The sequence below is a fragment of the Dermochelys coriacea genome, chromosome 1 (genome assembly GCF_009764565.3).
Source record: "Dermochelys coriacea isolate rDerCor1 chromosome 1, rDerCor1.pri.v4, whole genome shotgun sequence".
NCBI classification, from domain to species: Eukaryota; Metazoa; Chordata; order Testudines; family Dermochelyidae; genus Dermochelys; species Dermochelys coriacea.
The window spans coordinates 40842305-40866714 of NC_050068.2; the positions used below are offsets into that span (position 1 = coordinate 40842305).

At 42.1% G+C, this 24410-nt stretch overlaps 1 long non-coding RNA gene across 2 annotated transcripts; it reads left to right on the forward strand.

Moving 5' to 3' along the window:
* The first annotated feature begins 12095 nt into the window (after positions 1-12095).
* On the forward strand, positions 12096-24209 carry LOC122457901. 2 transcript variants are annotated; one of them, XR_006277621.1, is made up of 5 exons: positions 12096-12204; positions 13416-13597; positions 19284-19345; positions 21032-21156; positions 21522-24209. It is a non-coding gene; the product is annotated as an uncharacterized LOC122457901 (long non-coding RNA). The 2 variants fall into 2 exon arrangements; XR_006277622.1 differs by having other exon boundaries at positions 12096-12143.
* Positions 24210-24410: the final 201 nt, after the last annotated feature.

Below are 24410 nucleotides of genomic sequence, written 5' to 3' on the forward strand. Positions count from 1 at the left end.
TGTTTTTGTTGTGTGTGGCATGCATTTGACAAAATGGTTTTAAACCCTGTGGAATTTTCTTAAAAAACGATGAAGTCAGTGGAGATGATATTCTGTGTATCTCTCATGAGAAGGGAGTTCATAATGTAGTACACATGGCTTGCTCACTATTGGAGCTAATTGTAGAAAAAGTGGCTATGGTCTTTCAAAAAGGATGAATAAGCACTGAGGAAATCCAAGGAGAATTGTCAAGTATGCATGGCTAAGGTAGATTAAATGAATTATATGTATGAATCACTATAAAATGTGGTACACAGCTGTGTTGTTTGCACATATGTACATTCAAGTCCACTGAGCATTTCTTCTTGGAAACTACTGATTTGCCTATACTGCTGTGAGTTATGGTATCCCCTGGACTACATTCCCATTTTCATAGAATCATAGGACTGGAAGGGAGTTCGTGAGGTCCTCTGGTCAAGTCCCCTGCATTCATGGCAGGACTAAGTATTATCTAGACCATCCCTGACAGATGTTTGTCTAACCTGTTCTTAAAAATCTCCAATGGCAGAGATTCCACAACCTCCCTAGGCAATTTATTCCAGTGCTTAACTACCCTGACAGTTAGGAAGTTTTTCTTAATGTCAAAGCTAAACCACCCTTGCTGCTATTTAAGCCCATTGCTTCTTGTACTATCCTCAGAGGTGAAGGAGAAAACTTTACCTCCCTCCTAATTGTAACAATCTTTTATTTACTTGAAAACTGTTATCATGTCCTTCCTCAGTGTTCTCTTCTCCAGACTAAACAAACCCAATTTTTTCAATCTTCCGTTATAGGTCATGCTTTCTAGACCTTTAATCATTTTTGTTGCTCTTCTCTGGACTCTCTCCAATTTGTCCATATCTTTCCTGAAATGTGGCACCCAGAACTGGACACAGTATTCCAGGCCTAATCAGCACGGAGTAGGGAAGAAGAGTAATGTCCCGTGTCTTGTTTACAACACTCCGTCTAATACATCCCAGAATGATATTTGCTTTTCTTGCAACACTGTTGACTCATACTTAGCTTGTAATTCACTATGACCCCCAGATCCCTTTCCACAGTATACCTTCCTAGGCAGTCGTTTCCCATTTTGTATGTGTGCAACTGATTGTTCCTTCTTAAGTGGAGTACTTTGCATTTGTCCTTATTGAATTTTATCCTATTTACTTCAGACTATTTCTCCAGTTTGTCCAGATCATTTTGAATTTTAATCCTATCCTCCAAAGCACTTGCAAACCCTACCTCCAGCTTGGTATCATTTGCAAACTTTATAAGTGTATTCTCTAAGCCATTATCTAAATAATTGATGAAGATATTAAACAGAAACTGACCCAGAACTGATCCCTGCAGGACCCCAGACGATATGCCCTTCCAGCTTGACTATGAACCACTGATAACTATTCTCTGGGAATGGTTTTCCAACCAGTTATGCACCCACCTTATAGTAAGTCCATCTAGGTTGCATTTCCCTAGTTTGTTTATGAGAAGGTCATGTGAGACAGTATCAAAAGCCTTACTAAAGCCAAGACATACCATGTCTACCGCTTCCCCCCATCCACAAGGCTTGTTACCCTGTCAAAGAAAGCTACTAGGTTGGTTTCACAGGATTTGTTCTTGACAATTCTATGCTGACAGTTACTTATCACCTAATTATCTTCTAGGTGTTTGCAAATTGATTGCTTAGTTATTTGCTCCATTATCTTTCCATGTTAAGCTGGCTGGTCTGTAATTCCCTGGGTTGTCCTTATTCCCCTTTTTATAGATGGGCACTATATTTGCCCTTTTCCAGTCCTATGGAATTTCACCCATCTTCTATGACTTTTCAAAGATAATTGCCAATGGCTCAGCTATTTCCTTAGTCAGTTCCTTGCTTATTTTAGGATGTATTTCAACATGCCCTGATGACTTGAAGACAACTAAGTTGTCTAAGTAATTTTTGACTTGTTCTTTTCCGATTGTATCCTCTGATCCTACTTCATTTTCACGGGCATTCACTATGTTAGATGAATCATTACTAGCCTTTTTGGTGAAAATGGAAACAAAAAGTCATTTAGCATTTCTGCCATTTCCATATTTTCTATTATTGTTTTTCCCCCTCATTGAGTAATGGGTCTATCCTGTCCTTGGTCTTCCTTTTGCTTCTAATGTATTTGTAGAATGTTTTCTTGTTAACCTTTACATCTCTACCTAATTTAATCTCATTTTGTGCCTTGGCCTTCCTAATTTTGTCCCTATATACTTGTGTTATTTGTTTATATTCATCCTTTGTAATTTGACCTAGTTTCCACTTTTTGTTGGATTCTTTTTGAGTTTCAGATCATTGAAGATCTCCTGGTTAAGCCAGGGTGGTCTCTTGCCAGGCCTTAAAAACCTCTAAAGATGGAGATTCTACCACCTCTCCTCGTAAGTTATGTGCCCCAGCCCCCTGATCATTTTTGTTGCCCTCCACTGGACTCTTTCCAATTTGTCCGCATCCCTTCAGTAGTGGGGGCCCAAAACTGGACACAACGCTACAGATGTGGCCTCACCAGTGCCAAATAGAGGGGAATAATCACCTCCCTCGATCTGCTGGCAATGCTCCTACTAATGCAGCCCAATATGCCTTTAGCCTTCTTGGCAACAAGGGCACACTGCAAACTCATATCCAGTTTCTCATCCACTGTAATGCCCAGGTCCTTTTCTGCAGAACTGCTGCTTAGCCAGTCGGACCCTAGTCTATAGTTGTGCATGGGATTCTTCCTAAGTCAAAGACTTTGCACTTGTCCTTGTTGAACCTCATCAGATTTCTTTTGGCCCAATCCCCCAGTTTGTCTAGGTCACTCTGGGCCCTAACCCTATGCTCCAGCACATCTACTTCTCACTTCAGCCTAGTGTCATCTGCGAACTTGTTGAGGGTTCAATCTATCACATCATCCAGATCATTAAGAAAGATGTTGAACAAAACCGGCCCCTGGACCGACCCCTGGGGTACTCCGCTTGATACTGGCTGCCAGCTAGACATCAAGCCCTTGATCACTACCCATTGAGCCCGACAATCTAGCCAGCTTTCTATCCACCTTATAGTCCATTCATCCAATCCATACTTCTTTAACTTGCTGGCAAGAATACTGTGGGAGACGGTATCAAAAGCTTTGCTAAAGTCAAGATATATCACGTCCACTTCTTTCTCCATATCCATAGAGCCAGTTATCTCATCATAGAAGGCAATCAGGTTGGTCAGGCATGACTTGCCCTTCGTGAATCCATGTGGACTGTTCCTGATCACCTTCCTCTCCCCCAAGTGCTTCAAAATGGTTTCCTTGAGGACCTGTTCCATGATTTTTCCAGGGACTAAGGTGAGGATGACTGGTCTGTAGTTCACCGGATTCTCCTTCTTCCCTTTTTTAAAGATGGGCACTACATTTGCCTTTTTCTAGTCATCTGGGACCTCCCCTGATCGCCATGAGTTTTCAAAGATAATGGCCAGTGGCTCTGCAGTCACATCCGCCAATTCCCTCTGCACCCTCGGATGAATTAGATCTGGACCCATGGACTTGTGCATGTTCAGCTTTTCTAAATAGTCAGTAACCTGTTCTTTCACCCCTGAGGGCTGCTCACCTCCTCCTACAGTGTAGTAGATTGCTCTTGTGAGTTTAATAATGTCTCTTTAAAAAACTGCCAATGGTCTTCAGTTGTTTTTCCCCTTAGACTTGCTTCCCATGGGATCCAATTCTCTGAGTATGCTAAAGTCTGGCTTCTTGAAATCCATTATCTTTATTGTGCTGTTTTCCTGCCTATCTTTTCATGATCACTTTCACCTAATCTACCTTCCACTATGAAATTCTCAACCAGTTCCTCCCTATATGCCAAAATCAGATCTAGAACAGCCTCTCCCCTACTTGTGTTCTCTACCTTCTGAAAAAAAAATTGTCTCCAGTGCATTCCAAGAACCTGTTGGATGATATGTGCCCTGCTGTGGTATTTTTCAAACAGATGTCTGGGTAGTTGAAGTCTTCCATCACCACCAAGTCCTGTGCTTTGGACAGTTTTGTTAGTTGTTTAAAAGCCTCTTCTTCCTGGTTAGGTGTTCTGTAGTAGACCCCTACCATGAAGATTTATCTATTTATCTTTCATATTCTTACTTTCTGACTACTTCCTTTTGCTGGTACCATCAGCTACAATCATCTCTGAGCTATGCATCATAGAGATCTTCCATATCTGAGCTGATTGCTATAGTTATGTTTTATGGACACCCTCTGATGTGCTGGGCCTTCAGGATATATAAATGTGGGCACTTTTACTGTTGTTAGGCTAATGTTGCCTCATGCTTATACGTAATATCTATCTTTACTAAACCCACATCCTCTGGTTGTTGCTCATGTTACAATGAGACATGAATCTGGTGCCCTTTACACTTTCCTGTTTAGGAGTAATTTTCAGGGCAACTTTTTCTCTTCCACCCCCCCCTTTTTTTTAAAAAAAAAAACTACAAAGGGGATGATTGAGACCTTGCTTTTCTTTTTACAGATGACCTACTCTTCTGTAACCTTTTCTGGGTTATCTATTGTTCTGTTTCCTTAAAAATAAAGTGCTCTCTCTCTCTCTCTCTCTCTCTCTCTCTTCTTTCTCATACTTTATGTTTCTTTCTCTAATACATATCACCCTGTCTCTTTGTTTCTCAGTCTTCATGGCCTCTCAGTCCTCTGTATCACTTACTCTTTCATTCCAGGACACTTCCATTTAAGCTGTCAGGTCTATTTTTTTCTCACATCCACTCTCCCTTTCCAAATTCTGTTTTCTTTTGTTTCTCTGTCTTATTTTAGGCCTTTTCCTTCTCATCTCTCAGGTGCTCTTGTCTCCTACATTCACTTCTCTCATGCTACCTGGCATCTCTTTTCCATTTAAACCCTCTGTTTCTTTTTGTGACATTGTTGTGAATGTTTCCATTATTATGTATTGCTAGTTTGTGTGGCTTCACAAAGAAAAATCTACTTTATTAGATATACTTTAAAAATTATGGGATAGCAACAGCTATCTTAAATCTGTCTCTATGGGAAATACAATAAAGAAGGCATTTGTTGCCCACCTGCAAATGCTGAGGTTTATTTTAATATATACTAGTCTATTTAAATTCCAAATGTGCCATCCTCAGTGTCACCTGACATCTCCTCATCTCATTTGCTCTTCTCCGAACTTAGGCTACTACCATCAGTCTTACAATGATGATGCTCAGTCATTATTTCCTTTGCCTTGTCCTCTGTTTACTTCCAACATCACTATTTGATCCACCCACTATCATTAGAGTATATGACTGGATGGGAGAAAGAAAGGACTCAGTCTGCAAACTCCTTCCCCATAGCCAGCATCACAAGCACGGCACCTGTAATGAAACTTAATCTTTAAAAGGTTCTGTTCAGTTGTAAAAAGGTGACCCCATAATGTCTGAGTAGGGTTTACAGTTTTCAGAATGCAATTTTCCTCTCCATTCATATTTAATATTGTTTTTGCATTTTAAAAATAAAAATGGCTGAAAATAGTGGGCTAGATTCAGACCTGGGTCCAGACTCTGATTCCATTTATTTTGATTTAAAACATGGAGTAAGTCAATAGCATTGGAATTAGATGACAGGGCCTATAGCAAACTGTTTAGACTTATTCCAGATTTACAGGTCAATGGATTTACTCCAGACAGCAAGTCAATTGAATTATTCCAGATTTACTCTTGTGTAACTACATTGACACTAGCAGAGTTGTGTTCACTTACACCCAGTTGTATTAAAATTAGTACTTTGAATCATACATGTTGCCATAAATGGAAGCATAGGCTCCCCCCCAAACTAAATTTTAAATGTGTGCAGTAAATGGTACAAAACTTTTATGCCACCAGCCTGTATTGCTGATATTAAGTCATTTGCCATTTTAAATGATATGGGGGTCTTACGTATTCAGTATTGTTTTACCCATGCTGGTCCCAGGATATTAGAGAGACAAGGTGGGTGAGGTAATATTTTTCACTGGACCAAATTCTGTTCGTGAGAGAGATAAACTTCCAAGCTACACAGAGAAGAGCTGAAGAAGAAGAAGAAGAGCTCTATGTAGCCCTATGTAGCTCTCTCACCAACAGAAATTGGAACAATAGAAGATATTACCTCACCCACCTTGCCTCTCTAATGTGGGTCTTATAACTCTTGTGGCCTCTGAAATTCTGAAGGCTTGGTTGTAGGCTTTAGACTATTCCTTATTAGTTTAGCTGATGTTGGTTATTAGTAATAATAAAGATACCACTGTATATTAAAGGAAGGTTGCTATTTCGTTTCAGTCAATAGCACCTTGACTTGGTATTTAAACCATCAGGAAATGCAAGCCCTATAAGTTAATGAAGTTGCACTAGGATTTTGAGTCATCTGATGTCAGACTGCTTTGCTTTTAGATGAGACAAATGCAGTATTTGGCTTTCCAAGGCTTTCCAAGATTTAGTAGAATAAAAGAGACCTGAATAACATGCTTTGGAATTTATGGCCTTGGAGTATATAAAACTTAGTTTTCCACAGATGCCTGATCTTAGAGGAAAGCATTTTCACATTACAATGAAAGCATTTGTCATGGAATAATTTTTCTCTATGCATGGGCTGCTCTGGACTGATGGGCCTACATTTTGTACCCATAACACTGCCTATGTGACAGGGAGCTGTGGCATGGTTTAGAAGCTGAGTGTGACTGATAAATACATAAAAGAAGGGAAAACTGAGAGAAGGAAAGGAAGATTCTGCCCTAAAAAACCTATTTTTTGCTTTTAAAGGCAAATACATGATACTGATGTTCATTAACGGTATGGAAATAGTGAGTAACCAAGACAAAGGAGTTCTACAGGGGCTGAGGAAAATACTACATTTGTAGGAAAAAATGGATAACATTTCCTATATGCCTTTAAAGAAATAATTTGTCTATAAATTAAAAAGGTACAGCTCACCAGATGTTTTATAACAATGGTTATGTATTAAAAGTGAGCTACTGTTTTGGTCTTTGAAGTGAAAAATAAAATGATTTCTGATTGTTTCTGATCTGCAACAGCATTGACCTGTTTTTTCAATGAATGTGAAATAATAGGGTCTGTGGTCTTGCCAAAAATGTTACTTTATTGAAAATTTCAAAGACATTATTGCTCTGTATGTGATAAATTTGTATTTCTTCTAATGTCAAGGGCACAGTATTCAATCTTTGGCAACTCCTCCTGCCTGCTCTTTTTGTCTCTGATCCAAAAGCTAAAAAGTAGCATTAAATCAAGAAAATCCTGTGAAAATTTTTGTATAAAGTGTTGCAGCCCACCTACAGTGTGACACTTAGTGAGATGAAAGGGTGTTAAATTATGAGTGCCTTGTGCTTTCAAAAGAAACCTTTTTCCTTATATTGAAACAAAGATAACTAACATAATTCAATTACACTCTAACAGTAGTTGAAAATCTCTCTCTCTCTATTGATTTAATGTAATTTTTGTTTAGAAAATACAGTATTTGTGTGCATTATATAATAGTGCTGGAATGCCCCCTGTTGGAAAATGTTTGTTAGGGGGTGTTGTTGTGCATATTTCCATATACTACCTAGGTTAACAAGTCTGCAATATTTTTTCTCTTTTGAATTTAAATGAGGTTCAAGGGGTTATTTTAGTCCTTTCTCCCCTATTTTAGCACTTTCAATGTCACCATGTCCAAGTTCCTCAGTTCCTACAATTCCTATTTGTGATTTGCAGCACTCAAATTATATGGGATTGCCCCCAAAAGAGCCATTTTTGTTCTTTTCCCTCTTAAATAATTGAAAACTATGTATAAAATTTCAAAAAATTCAGAAGTAGGAAATATTCCAACAAAAGACAAAAGCAGAGTTAGCATTATTCCTTTAATCACGGCATAGCCTCAAACACATAACCTGTATCCCAATGATTACTGTATGCAGCTAAATTTAAATGAAAATATAGTGTATGCAAACCAGTCAGGTAACTTCACATAAATACAATTAAGTAGCTAGAGCCACATTCTTCTCTCGGTTACTCTGTTAAAGATACTGGGGTTACACTGGTGCAACTGAGAGCAGAATTTGGCCCCTAAACTTTAGCAATATAAACCTTTGTCAGACAGCAATATTCAGCAAACTGTTTGGTTTTATTTGATAAATGATGGTTATATAAACACTCTAGTTTCAGGAGAGAATGAGGAAGACAATTTGTTGGCTGGATAAATATTTGCAATATATTAATAGTAAGGATTAAACAAATGAGACTGAAGGTTGGAATCAATTATTCTAATAGTAAACTTCATTTTAAGCAAATATTAAAAAAACATGCCAATTTGTTCCCCTTTGGAGGAGGTCCTTTAAGTGGTCTGGAGCTGGGTTGTCGCTTCAAGATATTAGTAAGTGATGTCTTCAAGCAATTTCAAAAAGTTTATCATTAGGGCCGTGCCCACCAGACAACACCATATTCAAGGTTTTGGGATAGTTTTATTGCAAACTTTGGACTCTGTTCTAGAGTCTTTGCTCAGGCAAAGCTCCCCATATGGAAAAGTCCCATAGAATTTAATAGACAATGATAACCTAGCATCATCCTAGAATATTATTGCTGATATAGAACCTTTCAAACTGGAGAACGACAAATGAAGTGTTTCAAAGTAAATTTGCAGATGACTAAATCATGCATGCTAAAATATATGAATAATTTAGTCTCTATGAACATTTTATGAGTAAACCGGTGATAATTTGCATCCTTGCAAAGATGGGTGAATAAACTTGTCACTTTATAACTTTCACTTTGTAAACTTGCAGCAAAAATATTAACAAATCACTTTTTTATTGTGTGATACAGGAGGGCCAGGGAGCAGTGGGAGAGGGGAGATATGTAAGCCCTAGGCTAATTAAGGTGTGGTTCCCTATAGACTAGGAATCATAGAATCATAGAATATCAGGGTTGGAAGGGACCCCAGAAGGTCATCTAGTCCAACCCCCTGCTCAAAGCAGGACCAAGTCCCAGTTAAATCATCCCAGCCAGGGCTTTGTCAAGCCTGACCTTAAAAACCTCTAAGGAAGGAGATTCTACCACCTCCCTAGGTAACGCATTCCAGTGTTTCACCACCCTCTTAGTGAAAAAGTTTTTCCTAATATCCAATCTAAACCTCCCCCATTGCAACTTGAGACCATTACTCCTCGTTCTGTCATCTGCTACCATTGAGAACAGTCTAGAGCCATCCTCTTTGAAACCCCCTTTCAGGTAGTTGAAAGCAGCTATCAAATCCCCCCTCATTCTCTCTTCTGCAGACTAAACAATCCCAGCTCCCCTCAGCCTCTCCTCATAAGTCATGTGCTCTAGACCCCTAATCATTTTTGTTGCCCTTCGTTGTACTCTTTCCAATTTATCCACATCCTTCCTGTAGTGTGGGGCCCAAAACTGGACACAGTACTCCAGATGAGGCCTCACCAGTGTCGAATAGAGGGGAACGATCACGTCCCTCGATCTGCTCGCTATGCCCCTACTTATACATCCCAAAATGCCATTGGCCTTCTTGGCAACAAGGGCACACTGCTGACTCATATCCAGCTTCTCGTCCACTGTCACCCCTAGGTCCTTTTCCGCAGAACTGCTGCCGAGCCATTCGGTCCTTGGTCTGTAGCGGTGCATTGGATTCTTCCATCCTAAGTGCAGGACCCTGCATTTATCCTTATTGAACCTCATTAGATTTCTTTTGGCCCAATCCTCCAATTTGTCTAGGTCCTTCTGTATCCTATCCCTCCCCTCCAGCGTATCTACCACTCCTCCCAGTTTAGTATCATCCGCAAATTTGCTGAGAGTGCAATCCACACCATCCTCCAGATCATTTATGAAGATATTGAACAAAACGGGCCCCAGGACCGACCCCTGGGGCACTCCACTTGACACCGGCTGCCAACTAGACATGGAGCCATTGATCACTACCCGTTGAGCCCGACAATCTAGCCAGCTTTCTACCCACCTTATAGTGCATTCATCCAGCCCATACTTCCTTAACTTGCTGACAAGAATGCTGTGGGAGACCGTGTCAAAAGCTTTGCTAAAGTCAAGAAACAATACATCCACTGCTTTCCCTTCATCCACAGAACCAGTAATCTCATCATAAAAGGCGATTAGATTAGTCAGGCATGACCTCCCTTGGTGAATCCATGCTGACTGTTCCTGATCACTTTCCTCTCCTCTAAGTGCTTCAGGATTGATTCTTTGAGGACCTGCTCCATGATTTTTCCAGGGACTGAGGTGAGGCTGACCGGCCTGTAGTTCCCAGGATCCTCCTTCTTCCCTTTTTAAAGATGGGCACTACATTAGCCTTTTTCCAGTCATCCGGGACTTCCCCCGTTCGCCACGAGTTTTCAAAGATAATGGCCAAGGGCTCTGCAATCACAGCCGCCAATTCCTTCAGCACTCTCGGATGCAATTCGTCCGGCCCCATGGACTTGTGCACGTCCAGCTTTTCTAAATAGTCCCTAACCACCTCTATCTCTACAGAGGGCTGGCCATCTCTTCCCCGTTTTGTGTTGCCCAGCACAGCAGTCTGGGAGCTGACCTTGTTAGTGAAAACAGAGGCAAAAAAAGCATTGAGTACATTAGCTTTTTCCACATCCTCTGTCACTAGCTTGCCTCCCTCATTCAGTAAGGGGCCCACACTTTCCTTGGCTTTCTTCTTGTTGCCAACATACCTGAAGAAACCCTTCTTGTTACTCTTGACATCTCTTGCTAGCTGCAGCTCCAGGTGCGATTTGGCCCTCCTGATATCTTTCCTACATGCCCGAGCAATATTTTTATACTCTTCCCTGGTCATATGTCCAACCTTCCACTTCTTGTAAGCTTCTTTTTTATGTTTAAGATCCGCTAGGATTTCACCATTAAGCCAAGCTGGTCGCCTGCCATATTTACTATTCTTTCGACTCATCGGGATGGTTTGTCCCTGTAACCTCAACAGGGATTCCTTGAATACAGCCAGCTCTCCTGGACTCCCTTCCCTTTCATGTTAGTCCCCCAGGGGATCCTGGCCATCTGTTCCCTGAGGGAGTCAAAGTCTGCTTTCCTGAAGTCCAGGGTCCGTATCCTGCTGCTTACCTTTCTTCCCTGCGTCCGGATCCTGAACTCAACCAACTCATGGTCACTGCCTCCCAGATTCCCATCCACTTTTGCTTCCCCCACTAATTCTACCCGGTTTGTGAGCAGCAGGTCAAGAAAAGCGCTCCCCCTAGTTGGCTCCCCTAGCACTTGCACCAGGAAATTGTCCGCTACGCTTTCCAAAAACTTCCTGGATTGTCTATGCACCGCTGTATTGCTCTCCCAGCAGATATCAGGAAAATTAAAGTCACCCATGAGAATCAGGGCATGCGATCTAGTAGCTTCCGTGAGTTGCCGGAAGAAAGCCTCATCCACCTCATCCCCCTGGTCCGGTGGTCTATAGCAGACTCCCACCATGACATCACTCTTGTTGCACACACTTCTAAACTTAATCCAGAGACACTCAGGTTTTTCCACAGTTTCGTACCGGAGCTCTGAGCAGTCATACTGCTCCCTTACATACAGTGCTACTCCCCCACCTTTTCTGCCCTGCCTGTCCTTCCTGAACAGTTTATAACCATCCATGACTGTACTCCAGTCATGTGAGTTATCCCACCAAGTCTCTGTTATTCCAATCACGTCATAATTCCTTGACATCACCAGGACCTCCAGTTCTCCCTGCTTGTTTCCAAGGCTTTGTGCATTTGTATATAAGCACTTGAGATAACCTGTTGATCGCCCTCATTCCCAGTATGAGGCAGGAGCCCTCCCCTCACAGACCTTCCTGCCTGTGCTTCCTCCCGGTATCCCGCTTTCCCACTTACCTCAGGGCTTTGGTCTCCTTCCCCCGGTGAACCTAGTTTAAAGCCCTCCTCACTAGGTTAGCCAGCCTGCTGGCAAAGATGTTCTTCCCTCTCTTCGTAAGATGGAGCCCGTCTCTGCCCAGCACTCCTCCTTCATGGAACACCATCCATGGTGTTGCTACAGGTTAATTGGAGCACCTGTAGTCAATTAAGGCCCTGTCAGGAACCTAATAAAACCCCCTGCTTGGGGGGGGGGGAGTTGCTGAGACTTAAAAGACCAGAGAACCAAAGTAAGGGAGACCCTGCCCAGCATTTAAGGACTGAGGGTAACCGTACTCAAGGGGGAAGAGGGTAAGAAACCTGCAGGGGTTGAGTGGGGCTGGGGCTCAGAGTGTGCAGTAAATCCAAACCCCTCCCCTGCTTGCCTCCTCTACCACTTTCCTGGGCCACAAGAGCAGGGGCAAGTGGTGGCATCTTAGCCCCTGCCAAGAAAAGTGTGGGACCCACCATACCAACATTGGCCATTTTGTCACAATTGGTATTATTTGACCAGAGAGGATTAGCAAAATAGTGACTCTTGTTGCAAGGGTGGAACTGTCATTATAACTTAGTTTGATGCTCACATAATTTAAAATAAAGGATGTTCTTATGTATGTAGTTCTAGAGACCTGTGCCATGATTTTGAGCATATGCTATAGCTATGTTGGCTCTTTTTGCATTGGCCCTGAGTGGAAGAGAGTATATTGTACAGGTAAACTCATTCTGTAAAATTTGTAGGAAAATTTTCCTATTATAAAAGGGCTGAGGCGATGGGAAATTATTCACTGTATTAGGAACTGGAAATACATTGAAGTGCAAATTGCCTTTCTCTTCTGGAATTACCTAGCATGGAATAAAAAACACATCTTTTATTATTATAGAAATCCAAACGTGTCAAATCTTACCCTTTTCTGGGTGTTTGGCTTTATTCATGAAAGGAACTTAAATGAAATAAAACAATCCAGCCCCAGACTTCTCAGCCTTGGCTGTTCCCAGTATTTCTTCTTGTGGACTGCACAGCCCACACTCCAGGTCTAGAGTCTCTCTTCAGAGAACCACTTCCTTATATCCAGCTGGGCTAACAGGCCACCTGATTCAGGGAGTTAGAAAAATCCATTTTAACCTTGTCCAGCAGACCCAATGCCTGCTGACAGGACAAGGTGTTTCACAAAAACACTGCCAGCCTGTAATAGGATGTTTTCATGAAAACATCCATCTTTGTTGCCACACTTTATGGACTGAATTTTGCCCCTTTTCTATTCATGAATGACTCACAAACAGAAGCTGATTTTTTTAATAAATTCATGTAATCTGGGTTTCTGTTCTAGCCAATTCATGGTACATATAGCACATTTTGTATTGTAGGCAGTTTGTTTTCAAAATGCAAGGCTGGTGTTTCTGTAAAGTGACATTACTATAAAACATGGCACATGAATCTATTTCAATTGTAATTTGGCATGGTCTCCTCTTCTTGCTGGCACTGTTGATTGTACTTGCCCTATTTTCTTTTCTCTCTGCTGCAGAATTGAAGCCAGTATTTTTTGGCAACACATGTGATATGTATGTCACAGCTGTGGGACCCACATGCCAAACTCTGGAATGTGTTTTACCAGCAGCAGCATGTGGGCCTATGTTCCTCCCTTGCTTGCTGGCTGATTCCAGCTTCTGCTCTGGTTTCACTGCAAGCTGTGGACTTGCATAAGAGGTCAGACTGATGCCATTGTCTTTTGATTTACATTTGATGGAATTTGAATGTTGGAAGTAGCATTTCTCCACAAACTTTTAACAAGATGCATATACAGTTGGTCAAATTGGTGTTACATCCATCCACCCTGAGACTGATTACTCCTTAAAGGGCCATTTATAAATCCAGAGTATGAACAAACTAGAAATGACTAGACAAGACTACCAAGTTCTTTGATGATAAAACAGAACATCTGCCTGAATCCATTTCTTTCTATCTAACCACTGTCTTCCTTCCTATCTTTCCAAATATGTAGGCTTAGTGGATCCCTCAGTCTAAACTTAATGATAATTATCATTAATGTGGTGCAAGGTCATAGCAAATGAAACAATGTACACTATGCTATAGAAAACTACCAAATGATATATAAGTGTAGAGTCGGGCTGAGATTTTCAAAGTGGTTAAGGGAGGTTGGTGCCCAACTTCCATTGAAAGTCACTGGAGTTGGGTGCCTAACTATTGTGCATTGCCAGTGTGGTTAGACAGCTATGTTTTGCACCCATTATGCTGTAAATACCTGGGTGCACAGTGCGATGAATGTGGAGCTAAACTAAGGATTCACAGGGAAACATTATTTGGGCTGCTCATTTTAACAGTGTTAACCCTTATCTATCATTTATTATGTGTTTGATTGAAAAGCGATAAAAATGTAAACAGCTGGGAAGAATTTGCTTTTGTGGCATTATCTAGGACAGCTACTTCAACACAGTTTGTTGCTGCTGCTGGGATTGCATGCAAGGGAAGCTATACTTCGATATCCTTCAGCTAGAGTGCTACTTGACATGCTTGGGTGATGATGATATGCTGAGGGCACAATCCAGTCTCTGACCTGTCAAGAGAACAACACTACATATGTTTCCACAGTGCATGATAAATCAGACATGTGCAAGAAAGAGAAAGTTCTGTGCCACAGGTGTAAGGCTGCCAAGGCCAGTGACACTCTGGGGTATCTGTTTTTAAGAGACAATCACATGAATATTGTCACTTTGTTTTAGCTATAGTACATATCCTTACACACATAGCTAGACCTCTCCTCTTTCACACACTGGTGTTATTTCAGTGATCATAAGAACGCTGTTTAGTATCTCTGAAGTTTCTGCTTCTCTTTCAGCTTTGTACACTCTGCAGTGGTTGGCTGTTACAATCACTGGTTACAATCATCCATTGTTAGGGCCCTACTAAATTCACAGCCATGAAAAACATATAATGGACCATAAATCTGGTCTCCCCCTATGAAATCTGGTCTTTTGTGTACTTTTTACCTTATACTATAATGATTTCACAGGGGAGACCAGCATTTCTCAAATTGTGGGTCCTGACCCAAAAGAGTTGCAGGAAGGTCATAAGGTTATTTTAGGGGATTCACGGTATTACCACCCTTACTTCTGCGCTGCCTTCAGAGCTGGGTGGCTGGAGAGCAGTGGCTGCTAGCTGGGACCCAGCTCTGAAGCAGCACCCTGCCAGCAGCAGCGCAGAAGTAAGGGTGGCAATACCAGACCGTGCCCTCCTTACTTCTGTGCTGCTGCTGGTGGTGGCTCTGCCTTCAGAACTGGGCTCCCGATGCCAGCAGCCACCATTCTCCAGCTGCCCAGCTCTGAAGGTAGTGCCACCATCAGCAGCAGCACAGAATTAAGGGTAGCAGTGCTGCAACCCCTCCCCCCCAATAACATTGCGACCCCCCCAACTCCTTTTTGAGTCACAATCCCTACAATTACAACACCGTTATTTTTCAGATTTAAATATCTGAAATCATGAAATTTACAATTTTTAAAATCCTATGACCGTGAAATTGAACAAAATGGACTGAATTTGGTGGGGCCCTATCCATTATGTAACAAATAACTCAGCTTTGAATTACTTTCAGTTTTGTATGTGCAAAAAAAATGAGCCAAACAGGGCATTCAGCATCATGAATGGGGCCCACTGGTAATATATTGCAGTACTGATTGGTGTCGATAATATCTGAAGGGGAAGGTGTTGCTAGGTTTTTCTACTCTGTTCTATTTTATTAAAAACGCTGTTATATAATACATGTAACCTGCACTGGTTCTAAAGCTCCATTTTGATACTACCTAGTTAATATAATGCTGGCCTTCATAAACAACCTGGCAATCTTTAATTACTCAGAAAGCCCTAGACAAGGAAATCAGGAAGGCACATGTTGAAATCCTTCCAAATTGCTAGTTTAAGTTAGTATCTGGCACCATGTGGGCACTCTGGGCAGGACACCACAAATACTTGCAAGTATACAGACCATTTGTATTGATGGCTCTGACTAATTTTAGCTTGAAAAAACAAACAACCTATCTGTGGTTTTATTCAAAGATTGTACTTGAAGTCAATTCTGAATGCCTTCTCAGAACCATTTAAACCAGAAGCTGCTGGTTTTGAGCTATACAAAAATGGATTTGAATATTGAAGCCTGTAAAAAAATAATCTATCTTTGCTTATTTGAAAAAAAAACCCCAAGTCAATAGTCTGTGTCAACATTAAGTCAACTGAGCCTTAACTACTGCTAACCCTTGTAATCACTATACAACTATAATAACTTGTTTTAATAATAATAATAAAAAATTTATTTCTATTTTCTTACTGCACTATACTGTAGCAAGACTTCCATTATAACCGCCTGTCTCTATATGCTCATAAGTTTCTGAATTTTTTTGTTTGACATTTCCATGAATGCTCTCAGTTCCAAATAATTATTTTTACAGTTTGCATAGAATGTTCACATGTTATAATAAAGTTAAAAGACCTTTTCTGTTGTAAAATTAGGTCTCATTTTCAGAAGTGCTGAGCAGTCACAAATCCCATTGAAGTCAATGGGAGCTGCAGGTGTTCAGCACTTTTACAATCAGGACAGTACTTTGTTTTGTGCACACAGAACCGAAATGACTACATTGCAAGTTGGAACTTTCCTAGTAACTAGGCCCTAAGGAGGATTAGTCTGCAGGCCAGTTTCCAGTGGAATAAATGCAATAATTATGGTGTTAAACAATTGAATTGTATACACAGATATGCACACACAACTCGATTGACTGCAATGGGAGCTGTATACGTGTACAGTAGAACCTCAGTTACAAACACCAGAGTTATGAACTGACCAGTCAACCACACGCCTCATTTGGAACCAGAAGTATGCAATCAGGCAGCAACAGAGACCAAAACAAAAGCAAATACAGTATAGTACTGTGTTAAATGTGATCTACTAAAAAAAAAAAAAAGATTTGACAAAGTAAAGAAACAGTTTCATTTAAATTAAAATGGTTAAAAGCAGCATTTTTCTTCATAGTAAAGTTTCAAAGCTATATCAATTTCAATGTTCAGTTGTAAACGTTTGAAAGAACCACCATAATGTTTTGTTCAGAGGCACGAACGTTCCTGAGGAGTTTGTAACTCTGAGGTTCTGCTGTGCTTGAAAGTAAAATTTAGCTCCCTGCTATATGTGCAATGCAGCAAATAAGTGTTGTTGTAGCCATGTTGATTCCCGGCTATTAGAGAGACCAGGTGGGCAAGGTATTAATTTTTTTTTATTGCACCAACCTTGGTAAGAGAGCAGCTTTCCAGTTTATTTAACTCCTTATCTGTTCCATCCTTGCATTTAGCTGTACCTTTCCCAGACCTGAAGAAGAGCTCTGTGTAAGCTCAAAAGCTTGTCCTCTCTTACCAACAGAAGTTGGTCCAATAAAAGATATTACCTAACCCATCTTGTCTCTCAAATTGCAGCAAATAACACTGGTCTGGAAACTGAAGTTCCTGACTTCTGAGCATTTAAGGATGAGATTTTCCAAAATGCATATAGGATATAGGTGCCTGAACCCCATTGAAATTAAGTTTGGGTCGGAAGCTAACTTCCTTAGGTTCTCTTGAAAATGTCTGTCTAACATTGTAACTCTGTGCAGTATCCCATATCCATTTCTATGCAGAACTTCCCTATTACACTCAACAGCCTGTCTGTCTCCATTTCCTCATGTGTTACATTGTACCAGAGACTGAGGCAGACCCAGCTTTCCTCCTTGCCAGCAGGGGCCCTTGTAAATTTGTCCCCAAGAAATACTGTGAGGCTAAGCCCTGCAACAAGTTGTGCCCTAAGGGGTATGAGCAACTGTCCTACGTGATTCCCTGAATGGCTGACACTTCATATGAAACAGGAGACCATTTCTGGGGGTTGTCTAAACAATGCAGGCATCTGGTGTGCTTTTAACCTAGGCCCTGCCTCACCTTTCTTTGCCTGAATCCCGAAGTTTCGGCTCTCGACCTTGGCCCTGATGTGGCTCCCAAACCTGATCTTGGTTCACTGTGTTCAGCATTGGACTATTGCTGACCCTGGTGCAAGACCTTGGCATGGTCTGACCAAGATTCTAACCTCTCACTCTTTGTTACCGGACCTCTGACCTTGTAGTTTTGGCATGGCCCGGACTGAACTTCTACTCTTTGGCCCAGATACTGAGCCTCTCACCCCATGCTCACAGCTGCCCGCTACCTGGCCTTGACAGATTGTGCAGACCATCCCAGGCTGCCCCTTCTGCCAATCCCTCAACAGACAATGGAAGGACAGCTCCATCTCTTATCTCATTTCCAAAGGGACCCAAACCCCAGGAATGAGCTGCCTACTTGCAGATAAAGACTCTTGTGCTGCTGGCCCAGTTAGCACAGGCCATGGCCAAAGTGCTGGCCCTGCATGAGCAGCTGGCTCAGTTACAGAACCACACCAGATAACTCATGTCTGAAGTGAAAATCCTTCGAGAGCAGCTTGTGTGCTCACAAAGAGAGGCAGCTGCCCTGTGAGCTTGGGCAGAGCACCCCACCCCCTGAACAAGGCTCAAAAAAAACCAAACCATGGCTCAATGCTGCCATACCCACCCACTGTGCCCAGGACCATGGAACCAAGCCCTGGGTCACAAACATCTGACCCTGGAAGAAGAAGAATGCTGTAACTAATTTAACCTCTGTTTCTACTGCAGAATGTTGTGACATTCACTTGCTTCCTGTCCATCCAAACTGAAATTGGGAAAGAAATCATCTCAGACCGAGTAAGGGGTACTGCCTGAGTGTCATCAGAGCAACAAGCCCTAAGCTAGTTCCTCTGCCTTTGAAAATAACCCAACCAAAATACCACAGGCTTCCCCACGTTTATGGCATCCTAGGGGGATGGAGGTTGATTGCCCTACAGTCAGCCATGATCATCCCCAGTGCTGCAGACTATTTTATAGATGCAAAAGCAGCCCAAACTCTACAATGTTTGAAAACCTGCCAAGAGATATTATTAAGACCACAAGAGCAAACTATCCCACTGTGTAGGAAAGATAGGAAGTATAGCAAGAGACCATCCTGGCTTAACCAGGAGCTCTTCAATGATCTAAAAATGAAGAGTCCTACAAAAAATAGAAACTAAGTCAAATTACAAAGGATGACTATAAAGAAATACTACGAGTATGTAGGAACAAAATTAGAAAGGCCAAGGCACAAAACAAGATCAAACTAGCTAGAGGCATAAAGGGTAACAAGAAAACATTCTACAAATACATTAGAAGCAAAAGGAAGACCAAGGACGGTGTAGGCCTGTGACTCAATGGAGGGGGACAGGGGGAAATAATAACAGAAAATGTGGAAATGGTAGAGGTGCTTAATGACTTCTTTGTTTCAGTTTTAACCAAGAAGGCCGGTGGTGATTGGACTTCTAACATAGTGAATGTCAGTGAAAATGAGGTAGGATCAGAGGCTAAAATAGGAAAAGAACAAGTTAAAAATTACTTAGACAAGTTAGATGTCTTCAAATCATGAGGGTGTGTTGAAATACATCCTAAAATACTCAAGGAACTGACTGAGGAGATATCTGAGCCATTGGCAATTATCTTTGAAAAGTCAGGGAAGATGGGAGAGATTCCAGAAGACTGGAAAAGGGAAAATATAGTGCCAATCTATAAAAAGGGGCATAAGGACAACCCAGGGAATTACAGACCAGTGAGCTTAATTTCTGTACCCGGAAAGATAATGGAGCAAATAATTAAGCAATCAATTTGCAGACACCTAGAAGGTAAAGTGATAAGTAACAGTCAGCATAGATTTGTCAAGAACAAATTAACAAACAAACCAACCTAGTAGCTGATTAGGCCTCAACTGGAGTATTGTGTCCAGTTCTGGGTTTCACATTTCAGGAAAGATGCAGATAAATTGGAGAAAGTCCAGAAAAGAGCAACAAAAATGATGAAAGGTCTAGAAAACATGATCTATGAGGGAATATTGAAAAAAATTGGGTTTGTTTAGTCTGGAAAAGAGAAGACTGAGCGGGGACATAACAGTTTTCAAATACTTAAAAGGTTGTTACAAGGAGGAGGGAGAAAAATTATTGTTCTTTGCCTCTGAGGATAGGACAAGATGCAATGGGCTTAAATTTCAGCAAGGGAGGTGTAGGTTGGACATTAGGAAAAATTTCCTAACTGTCTGGGTGGTTAAGCACTGAAATAAATTGCCTAGGGAGGTCGTGGAATCATTGAAGATTTTTAAGAGCAGGTTAGACAAACTCCTGTCAGGAATGGTTTAGGTCAATGTTCTCATACTTTTTTTTTTTGTGGACCACTTAAAATTGCTGAGGATCTCAGCGGACTACTTAATGATCTTTCCAAATGTTGTTTGTATCATTAGCTAACTATTGTTAAGAGCTTTGGATAAAAGCACTATATTAAAAAAAACTACTACTACTACTAATAATCTTTTTTTGTTCTACAAATAAAAGCATACAACTAATATTTTAATATCAGTAGTTAACTTTCTAATGCAATGGATGTACCTTCTCTTACCCACTGTGGCAGCCCCCGAGCTGGGGCTGGGCAGGAGTGGGGGGGCGTCTCTTCTCCACCACAGCAGCCATAGAGCTGAGGCTGGAAAGGAGGGCCATCTCTCCCTGGCAGCCGCAGCCCTGGAGTTGGGGAAAGTCGCCTCTTTCTCTGGCCACCGCAGCCCTGCACATCCCAAATTCCCCCCACCCCCTCTTCTCACCCCACTGCTCCCTCCCACCTACCCTCTATTCCCCCAAGGCCACCACCTCACCTTACATGTGTGCCTTCTTCAGGGTCCAGGCACCTAATTAGGGTGCCACACCTGCACGGTTCCACTAATTTGGTGGGTGGCCCTTCATTTTCTTGTGTGCAGCCGCTCTGGTCAATGCACACCTTAGAGGGAACTATCCGCAGACCACCTGAATGCAGCTCATGGTCCACGGACCACAGTTTGAGAAGCTCTGGTCTAGGTAATACTTAGTCCTTCCATGAGTGCAGGGGACTGGACTAGATGACCTCTTGAGGGCCCTTCCAGTCCTATGATTGTAAGCCCAGTAATTTCCTCAATTTGGCAATTCACCAAGATCTAATCTCCCTTGTTCTTTCTGCTTTATAGGAGGACCACCTCACCCGGGAACCACTTGCTAAGCACAAAGGGACCTAGATCTACTGCTCCAAACATGAGAGAGTAATGTATTTCAATGGGAGCATATATGTCCTCCAGGGGGCCCTCACCTCAAGGTACTATGCCTTGTCATGACACCCCACTGGCAGGACACTTTGATTATCACAAGACTTCCCTCACAGCCTCCTGCTTTCTCTACTGGCCTGCATAAGGGCCAACATTTAAGCCTATGTAGACTCATCCAAGCTCTGTGCTCACACTAGCATACCTCGAACCAAGCCCCTTAGTACTTTGGTACCCCTAAAAACACCCACAAAGCCCTGGACACTAATTTCACTAGACTTCATTGTGGAACTCTCTGACTAGTCTTGATGGTTGTGGACCACTTGACAAAAATGGCCCACTTCATCCCCTGCAGCTGTCTACCCTCTGCTGAGGTTATTGGCCAACTCTTGATAAGACATATTATTCATCTTCACAGGTTCCTGGACTACATTGTCTCAGATCAAGACCCCCAATTCACCTTGTGCTTCTGGTGGCTACTGGAAATCCGCACTTCTACCTCCACTGCTTACCATCTCCAAACAGATGGGCAGGCTGATAGGGTGAATCAGGTACTGGAACAGCACCTCAGATACTTCACTAACTATCACCAAGATAACTGGTACAAATACTTGCTGAGTTTTCCTACAATAATGCAGACCATACCTTGACAGGACAGAGCTTTCTTCACAAATTATGAGTTCCACCCCTGATTCCATCTGGCACTATCAGCAGCATTGCTGAACCCAGCTGCTGCCAAGAAATCATATCCAGGAGGACCACTCAGAGAATGCGTAGAGAGCTTACAAGCAGTATGCTGACCTGTGGTGCTGGAAGGCCCTGGCCCTCTCTGTAGGCCAGAAGGTCTGGCTTGCTTTGAAGCATCTGCTGTTCAGTAGATCCTCCTGCAAGCTGGACCACCAGTTCCTGGGATCTTTCTGGATATGCCAGCAAGTCAACCCTGTTGCTTTCAAAGCTTCTCCAATCCCTCAAGATAGATCCCATGTTCCACATGTTCCTCCTAAAATCCTATGCTGAGGACCCCTTCCCTGGCTGAACCATGCCTCCGCCCCGAGGGTCAAAGTCTAAGATCATGAAGAATATGTGGTGCACATCATCCTTAATTCTAAATGCACCTGAGGATGACTATACTATTTTGTACATTGGGAAGGATACAGATCCAAAGAGTGCACTTGGGAACCTGCCTCCTATGTCCACGCCTCTGACCTAGTGAGAGAGTTTCACAAGGCTCATCCAGACAAGTCTGGACTGTTCTAGCCTGAAAAAGAGGGGTTGCCAGGGAAAGGGTGTTGGGCCTAGAACCAGAGACTGTGGCAAGCACCACTTCCTCATTGCCATTAGGGTTCTGGGGGTGGCGGTTGCCACTGAGAAGTACTGTGAGGCTAAGTCTTTCAGGAAGTCCCGCCCTAAGGCGCATGAATGACAGCTCTTTGTGATTCACTGATTGGCTGTCACTCTCCATATAAACCAGGAAGCCATTTCTGGGAGTTATCTGAGTGATGCAGAGCTCTGGTATACTTTTATCCTAAAACTTCCCTTGCCTGGATCCCAGACTCTGGGCTCTCAACCTTGGCCCAGCTCCCAACACTGATCAATGTTTACTGTCTTTGGCTTAGGACCACTGCAGATCCTGGTGAAAGACCCAGCCTGGCCTGGCCTGGCCCCAAATCTTGCCACAGGCTCTGAATTTAATACCACACTCTAACGCTGAGGTTTTTGAGCTGGCCTGGTTCCAGACTGATCTTCAACTCTTCGGCCCAGATACAGAGCAGCTCAGCCTGTGCCCACAGGCCACCCATGACACAGCCCTGACACATTGCCCTATACCATGAAAATTATGAGACAACCTCTATTCAGTTACAACCGTGCAACTCTGATTTATTGAGGTGCTGAGCCATTTATTGAGTTGGTGCTGTGCTTGGTATCTAAGGGGTTAAGGTCAGCATAGTGGTTTTTTTTTTCTCTGTTCACCAGTTGTTCCCACAGGACATCATGAGGAACTGAAAAAAATAGCACACAGAAAATTTTCAAGGCACAGTAGTGTCTGGTAAAGCAGGTCACTAGCTATGCAAGGGCCAGCTCTTTTCTCTTTTCTGATGCAGGTAATGCTCTCAATGAGAGCAATGGGCCAAATTCTGAAATATTTACTGCATTCATACTTGGTCATACCTCTCACTGAGGTCAATGGGAAGGAATCTGAGTAAAATGTATTTGCCAGATAGCTGTATTTCCATAGTATGATTCAGAGACAGAACTCAGCTAACTGTTTCCCAGAACGGCCATAGGTGACCTTCTTTATCATACAGACATCAGCACAATACATCACTGACCTCAGAAGAGGTGAAGCCAAGTAGAGAAAAGAACAACCCCAGGGGAAAGCAAAAACTATTTATATCAAATAATAGAAATTGGACGACCTTATACTAGGCAGCTCACATGTAAATCTTTTAAAGCCTTCCACTCTAGATTTCTTACATTTAAAAGAATATATACAAAATGAACACGTTTCTTCTTTTTCTGAGCCTGAAAAATGATTGACAAAATGATAGCTCTTCTGTGACAATATGAAGTGATATTGAAATTAGAAATGACCTTATTGTTTTGCAAATTTGTTCAGCAAAATATACATAATAAATAATCCTTAGCTTTCAAATAGCTGATTTTGCTGTGTTGCAGGAGAACTAGCATTATGATCATGACTGAACAAGAAAGGTTTTGCTCTCATATAAAACTAAAGGTACTGCTGTTAGCAGCACACAGTTGCACCTGTTGAAATATTGTAGCAGCTCTTTAGGTAACTCATAACAAAAGTGTATGCTCTCATACTTGCCAATTGTTATCTCTTACACAAGTCCTGAATTCTACTCTAGTAGGGGTTTAGGTCAGGTTCCACATGATTATTTCAGGTATGGGCCTATGATAACAGCAACTTTTCAGCTGATAAGGAACAGGCATTTATTTGATGCTGACTAGAGAGAAGATTACATGCCTTATTTGTATCTCAACCCATTTGGATGTTATATGTTGCTCTCATTTTAATATAGAGGATTTATACATGTGGGCTGATTTCCATCAAGGTTGGGGCATGGAGGAGGTCTGTCATAATGTCTTGGGTGCCACAAGTACTCCTTTTCTTTTTTGTGAATACAGACTAACACGGCTGCTACTCTGAAACCTGAATCATGAAAATGGTGGCTCCTAAGCTTCTTTCAGGGGCAGGCTGTCAACAGCCACCCTTCCATCCAATGGGGCAGGCCATACATGGGGCTGCTCTTACCATAATGATCCCAGATACTGACAGCTCCCC